The sequence below is a fragment of the Canis lupus genome, chromosome 1 (assembly GCF_011100685.1).
Source record: "Canis lupus familiaris isolate Mischka breed German Shepherd chromosome 1, alternate assembly UU_Cfam_GSD_1.0, whole genome shotgun sequence".
In the NCBI taxonomy this organism is placed as follows: Eukaryota; Metazoa; Chordata; class Mammalia; order Carnivora; family Canidae; genus Canis; species Canis lupus.
Window position 1 is genome coordinate 80,790,758 of NC_049222.1, and position 7,655 is coordinate 80,798,412.

Genomic DNA, 7,655 nt, shown 5'->3' on the forward strand with positions numbered 1-7,655 from the left:
CATCATTTGACAAGTGAGGAAATGGGAGGTTCAAAGAGATTACAAGATTTGATCATCATTACATGGTTAGTAAGTAAAGAAGGAAGACTTTGAACTCAGGAATTTTTACCTTATGTGTAGTGTTCTTTGCTCTATATCAGTGCTTCTTCTCTACCCAATTAGATTTTCATTATAATATGATTTGTCCTTGACCTCCATTCAAGGCATTTTGTCTTCCTACACCCAAGATGCTGCTGATTTTATGTTTATGACTCCTATAAAATTTTTCCAAGGTATGGACTCTGAGGGAAGGGTTTTGGTTTGTTTGGTTTTTGTTTTTGTTTTAAGAGATTTTATTTATTCATAAGAGACACAAAGAGAGAGAGGCAGATACATAGGCAGAGGGAGAACCAGGCTCCCCACAGGGGCCTAATGCAGGACTCTATCCCAGGACCCCCGGGGATCATGACCTGAGCCAAAGGCAGACACTCAAGCACTGAGCCACCCAGGTGTCCCTAAGGGAAGGGTTTTAATAAAAGTTTCCTTCAGTTGGTGATGAAACCTACCATAAACAAAGTCAAAAAGCTGCATTGTTTTTTCTTTTGCTTTGCCATGTTGTATTTTGGCATACCCAGTCAGGAAAACAGAAACCATTCTAGGTATTTCAAACAATGGGAATTTAGGAAAATTATTTAAAAGGTGCTAAAAGGCTGCTAAGAACAGAGGCAGAGAGGGATCCCTGGGTGGCGCAACGGTTTAGCGCCTGCCTTTGGCCCAGGGCGCGATCCTGGAGACCCGGGATCGAATCCCACGTCGGGCTCCCGGTGCATGGAGCCTGCTTCTCCCTCTGCCTATGTCTCTGCCTCTCTCTCTCTCTCTCTGTGTGACTATCATAAATAAATAAAAATTAAAAAAAAAAAGAACAGAGGCAGAGAGAACTGGATTTGCATAAAGGCAGAGAGGTGAAGTTCAGATGTTACTCATGGCACTGACTTGAATGAAGCCTGTTGCCACTGTTAGATCCACGGAAGATGCATCTCCTTAGCTAAGGCTGCTAACACAGCAACTGTGCTATGCCTGGACTTGAGAATCACATCCCAGAGACCATCCCATTAAGTGAGGCTGAAGCCACAGCCTCTTTCTTCTTCCCATCTGTTGGACCCTCTACCAGTGCCTCCTACTGGCAGATGCCAACAAGCAGCCAGCCAGCAAGGGAGCCAGGGAAATGGAGCTTGCAGATTCCTAGTCCCAACAGAACACGGTGTGGAAGGGTGGGTATGAGTCCAGAAGACGGAAGGGAAGTGGCTGGCATGTTCTGCATTATAAAGGCCTAGGCAAATCAAACAGTGAGTGTTATATCTGGTAAGGGACTCCAGGTCAGTGCTTTGCACTTCAGTGACAAAGGAAGCTGTGCCCCATCCCCTACTCCTGGAAAGCAACAAGATGAACTGAAAGATTGGTGTTCCCTGTAGTTTAAAATCCTTATAGGAAGACAAGGAGCCTACCCAAGGAAGCAAAGAGTTGTCATTAATACAAAAAATATGTCACGTGGGGATCCCTGGGTGGCGCAGCGGTTTGGCACCTGCCTTTGGCCCAGGGCGCGATCCTGGAGACCCGGGATCAAATCCCACGTCAGGCTCCCGGTGCATGGAGCCTGCTTCTCCCTCTGCCTGTGTCTCTGCCTCTCTCTCTCTCTCTGTGTGTGTGTGACTATCGTAAATTAAAAAAATAAAATAAAAATAAAAAAAAATATGTCATGTGATCCCCAAAGGGAATAAGGATCTCTGCTTTACTGGGAGTGAGGGTGGAAAGTGGGAAGGCGAAAAGGACAAGAAAACGAGACCCAGTAAGACACTGATGAAAGAGGGCTGAGGGATCAGGTGGGAGGAGGAAAAATGAGCGGAAAGAAGATCAAGCATTAGATAGATGAGGATGTGTTCTCAGAAGGGAACAAATGAAAGATTTCAGAAAGAACCTATCATGAAGGACAGAGAAGAAGGAAGAGAAGAAGGAAGACTCAAAACAGCTTTCAGAGCCTGGACAGGCTGACAGCCAGCTGGAAGAGCTCGCAAGAAAGCTGCAAGCATGAGACTAGCAAATGTCCATCAAGATCTGAAGGATAAAGTTCAGGGGAATGACAACCAAGTGCAATATGCCTCAGTTTCCCAGTGATGATTAGCCAGGAAGGGAACAGACACCAGGTTCCAGGAGAGACTCTGCAGCAAGCACAATTCTTATTTATAGTTACCACTGCCCCATCACCCTCCAGTCCACCCTCCAGGCTGAGACCATAAATTAGAGAATTGCCTTTCCAATATCCAGTTCTCATCTATGACATAAATAGGTGGTAACTGGAACACCTACCTTCTAAACACCTTGGTGTAGTATGGGTTTCCCAGAACTCCAAACTGGCCTATTTTCTAAAAGCAAAGAGTCGAAATACCTTGAGGTTGTCTGGTTTCCTCCATTTGACAACTTTAAAGACTCCTCTCCACTTTCAATGCAATAAATGCACACATAATAAATGAATGAATGAATGAATGAATGAAATCAACATCTCAGGTTCTCTCTTCTACCAATCCTCCCTTCATTCTCTAAAATCCCAGACATCTACAAAGGCTACAAAGTTGGAGATCAAGCTCTCTCTCACTGACTACTGAGGGAAACTCCCGGCAGGAATTCCCCGTATGAATACAGAAGTCAATCTAGAAATGCCCCAGGGGGTAAATGAAGGCAAGACTGAAGGAATCTACAATTAGTTTTGGAGAAAAGCCTTTCCGTTTTCTCAGGATGGGACACTCAATCAACGCCAGCCAATAGTCCGTAAAATGGCTGACGGACTGTAAACACGACATAAGGTCTCACTCAAATTGGGATTTCTGGCCACCCAGGAAGACTCACCTGATAGCATGGATTTGTGATATCTTCATGGAAAGGCAAGATTTGTGCTGTGTTCCTTATTCCTTACCAGATGAGACTTCATTTTCTTAGCAAAGTATTCATGGTCTTTAGGATCCAAACACAGACTCCCCATTTCAGTTTCATCTACCACCATCTCTACCTGCTCTTCAGCCACCATTCCTGAACCAATGCGCTCTGTCTTTAATTCATGTGCAGCAGGCTCACCTTTCTCCTCTCTCCTCCTCCACCTACAAAACTCCTTTTCCATTCAGGGTTCAGCTCCAAAATGAAATCCTCCTGCCTCCATAAATTCTTCCATGACTTGACCAGGAACAACACAGTCATTCCCTACTCTGGGATCTTCAGCACCTTGTTATGTACCAACAGACAGGAGTTCTCACAGCATCTGTGCTTGCCTCTTCAACAAGCATTTTCCTTTCTCTTGGTCACTTCCAAAATTTGTATTTGGACATCTCCATATCCTCTATACAGCCCACATTGGACACTAGCAATTAAAAAAAAAACAATTGGGAGCAGAGGGGCTCTTATATAACATGTCCATCTTGCTTGATTGGGTTCATGTCGGCTTTGACGTAGTAGATCAAAGTTGTCTTTAAGGATTCTGTCTCCAGGATGCAAGGTTGGATGGCCTCACACAGAAAACACAGACTTTGAGTGTGCCCAAAAGTAAGTTCTGATCAGTTTCCCTTTTTTCTAGTCCCAGTGGGGAAAGAGAACAAGATTCTTAACCAAAAAGAGGGTAAAACATTCTAAGCTCTCATCACTACCAGAACATGCTGCACACTGATGGGAAGAGGTGGCATAGTTTCAGCTGTCTGTAGGTCTCCACAGAGCCCGGGGAGAAACAGGTCTCACCAGCAGATCTCCTACGGGGGCAACAGCAGCAACCCAGGCCTCAGGCTGCCGTGGAGGGATAGCTGCTGGCAGCTCTGTTACCAGGTAAATGAGAGGAGTCCTTCTTAATAAGAGCAGCCATATACCCAAAAAGCAGGTTACCCAGGCACAGGTAACACATACTTCCTACACCTCCATTCAATCCCATAAAAATGTTTATCTATGAGTCCGTTACAATCCTGCTATAGCACTAGGGTTCCCACATAAAATACTGGACGCCCAGTTAAAACTGAATTTCAGATGAGAAAATATCTTTAGTTTTAAGTATTTTGGGAGAATAGTGAACATTTCCTAGTATAGATATGACCCATACAACAATTGGGACATACTCATACTACAAAATTATTCATGATTTATCTGGAATTCAAATTTGGTGGGAGTCCTACTTTTTTAGTTCCTAAAACTGCCAACTCTGTATGGCATCAAAATTCAAACTGCTGCACTTCATCAACCTACTTTTCATTCAAGGTCTACAGGCTTCAACTCATTTAGTAGACAGTCTAGTAACTAAAGAAAAAAGTTTTGATATAAAGCAACAATCCCAAAAGGTGCTATCCTAGGGACCTTTACTAATATAATGATTCAGAGCATATAGTGTGGATTTATTTTGCTTGTTGATTTGTTTGTTTCCATAAAAGAGTTTGAATCACGTGGGTTTTCTTTTTTTTCCTCCCTTCACTTGGGATTCAGTGCAAGCTTACTACAACTTGAGGTACCAGCGTTCTCCACAAGACAGATTTTAGACATCAGAGATATTCCAGAAGCTCCCTCGTCTCTCACAGAATGATCAAAAGCTAGCCTGATTCTTCTTGAAAGTTCATCCTGTCATTTCTCCTGATCCCATCTGGATTCAGATATGGATGAGTAACTACGCAAGCAAGAGAAGAAGAACTGGGTTGTGTGAGCAAAAAGTCACTGTGGAACTTCTCCTGGGGCTCCTCAAAAGAAAACAAGTTCAACCTTCTGCATTAGTTAGCTTGACTCATTTGCTGTTCGTGGCAAGGAAACTGAATTACAGCAGCCTGTAATCGTTAAATAGTAATGTTTTCTTTGGCTCATTGCTCTGTGGTGAAATTTCCCCTGCAGTAAGTGATGCCATCCCAAGGACCCTAAATAGCAAAAAGTGTGTGCCATTCTCTCCATCGATGCATTCACAGGCTATTGGGTAAGGTGCCTCCATCAGGGGTTTTCAGGTAAGTACCTGATCATTTGCTTTTCATTTTCTGTGCACCATCTTTAAAATAATAAAAAGGCTAAATTCAAAACTTATTCCTAAGTCAGAAATAAGATTCTTTAAGTCTCTTTTCTTTTTCTTTTTTTTTAAACTATTTATTCATGAGACACAAAGAGAGAGAGGCAGAGACACAGACAGAGGGAGAAGCAGGCTCCATGCAGGGAGCCCGATGCAGAACTTGATACCCGGGATCAAGCTCTGGATTGAAGGCAGATGCTCAACCACTGAGCCACCCAGGCGTCCATTTAAGTCTCTTTTCTAAAGCAGAGACATCCTCTTCCCTTTTCTTGATGTGTCATCAGGAGCTTTAAAAGCAATCCCCTTGCGTCTGTCACAGTGACTTAGAAAACTAGGCCAGTGATGATTCTGTCATTTAGTGGTTCTATGGCATATGTGCCCTACCATCATTTCTATGCTTCAAAATACTAAGTGGGCCACACTGAGACATCTTTTTGTCACAAAGTACTCCGTGTAATGGTTTTGGGAACACAGGGAGGGAAATGAAAATGCGGGGGAGGAGGTACTTTTGCATAATTGCTGTTTATTTCTGTGGCAAGTCACTAGTTGGGAAAACATGTATTTGAGGGACATTTAATGTTTGGCATTTCAATCCTTGACTTCAGTCCTTGGAACTGCCATTTGCGTAGTGACATTTGAAACTTGACCACCCTGGACTGCCTGGTTGCCAGACAGCAGCCACTCTGGCAAGCGCTAACTCCAGAGGGAAGGGAAGAGGCTATCTTCTAAAAGGAATGAATAAATGTCTCCTCAGGCCTCTCTATCAGCCCAAACAAGCAGCTGCATTCAAAAGGTTTCTCCTATCTTGTAGAGCCAAAAAAGGTGAGCTGTTCCAGGCAAGGCCAGAGAAAAATGTACAAGAACGTCTGTTGGGGAAAAAAAAAAAAAAAAAGAAAGAAAGAAAAAAAAACACTTGTTTCTTAAAGAAGAATGCCAGAGCTCAAATGGAAAATAAGAACAGTACTTTCTATCCACCCCCATTCTACCTCCTTTTCAGTATGCCTGAGGGCAGAGCAGGCAAAATTAGAATCTGGAAACTCTACCCCACACTGTGGTTACCATGAGGGCCTGCCACTGACATGACTCCCCTTCATTCAAGACCATTATTTTTCCCTAGTGAGTCATGTCCCCTAATTCTCTTTAGATGATGGCAAGCCTTGATGGAAGAAGTCAACGGAAACTCTTAATTTCTTCCTTGTCTCTTACCCCTGTACCTCTACTGCCTTCCAAAGTGCTTGTTTCCTTTCTTGACCCTCCCCCCCCAAAAAAAAAAATTTAAAGAGAGGCAAGATAGTTAAAGAAACACGAATGGTTAGATGGAATAGAAAAGGGCTAAACAAACTATGGTGGACCTCCAGCATGGGTTTTCACTCCTTAAGGAACTGGATGAAACCCTCCTAGAAGAGACCACTTCCGCCTACTATAATAACAATATTAACGAGAAAAACACCAATATAAAGCTTACACTTTAAGCTCTCCTCCTATGTTACCCAATTCTCACACACCCAACAGGTAGATACGAATATTACTCCTTTTAGCGGGCCCAGAGAGGGTAAATAACTTGCCCATCATCACACAGCATAGAAGTCACAGAAGAACCAGGGCCGTGAACCTGGCGGCCTGGCTCCATCTCTCGGCTGCCTCTGTGGTTTGGAAGCATTCCCTTCCCTCTGCACTGTCTCCCCGCTATTAAGCCCCTTACTTCTTTTCTCGAGGGACTGAAATATCGAGAGACAAATGTACGGTCTCATAGATGGCACTGAACGTTTCCAGGGTCCAGAAATAAGGCCCGTAACAACAGAAGGTAGGAAATGTGCCACTTTCAAGCCACAAATTTAAGGTCATTTCCCAACATACCTGTATCGTTGCTCAGGGTTCAATCAGAGACGCAGGAGCAAGAGCGAAGAGGCCTGACACCTGACACTCTGCTAGGGGCCCCTGATTCACACAATCGTCGGGGCTGGGTAAGCAACCCCCGCTAGTCCATTGTTCCTGCGAGGACTTCTGAAGCGACACATCTGCAGGGAAGGCTTGCTCGGAAGGGAAGGCATAGCGTAGGGGAGGTCCAGGGGAAGTGGGAACCCCATTAGCATCACATGGAGCCCCCGTAAGTTCTCACTGAGGCTGACCTTGACGGGACTGGACCGTCCTGCGGATGCCGGAAAGATGCGGGCGGTCTTGGCATGGAGCTAAACACGACACCAGGCCCAGGAGCTGGAAGAGCTGAAGGAGGATCCCGGGCGCGGGAAGCAGACGCGAGCTCAGCCACCACCTGCCACCCCCAGCTGAGCCGGAAGAAGGGAGCCGCACGTGACCAGCAGCACGACGTTTCGCTCCCAGCCCCCCTACGGGGTCTCCCACAAGCTTGTCTCTTATGGCTTACCGTACCTGGACAGACGTGAGCAGGGAATTCTGGGAAATGTGGTTCCGCCCCCCCCCCCCAAGACCCGCCCATTTCCCAGGCGTGGCGCGACCTAGTCGACGGTGCTCCACGAGGGCGGCTGGGTGGCTCAGCGGTGGCGCATCCACCTTGGGCTCGGGTCATCGTCCCGGGGTCTTAGGATCGAGTCCTGCACCAGGCTCCCTGCTTCTCCCTCTGCCTCTCTAT

General features: G+C 45.4%; 1 long non-coding RNA gene across 1 annotated transcript in view; it reads right to left on the reverse strand.

Annotated features, from left to right (window-relative positions):
* LOC119870829 overlaps positions 1-7,360 on the reverse strand; it is a 28,443-nt gene extending 21,083 nt beyond the window's left edge. The window contains exons 1-2 of the long non-coding RNA XR_005354100.1: positions 6,905-7,360; positions 2,881-5,913 (exon numbers count right to left, since the gene is read on the reverse strand). This is a non-coding gene — a long non-coding RNA (uncharacterized LOC119870829). The remainder of the gene's footprint in view (positions 1-2,880; positions 5,914-6,904) is intronic.
* Between the last annotated feature and the right edge of the window lie 295 nt (positions 7,361-7,655).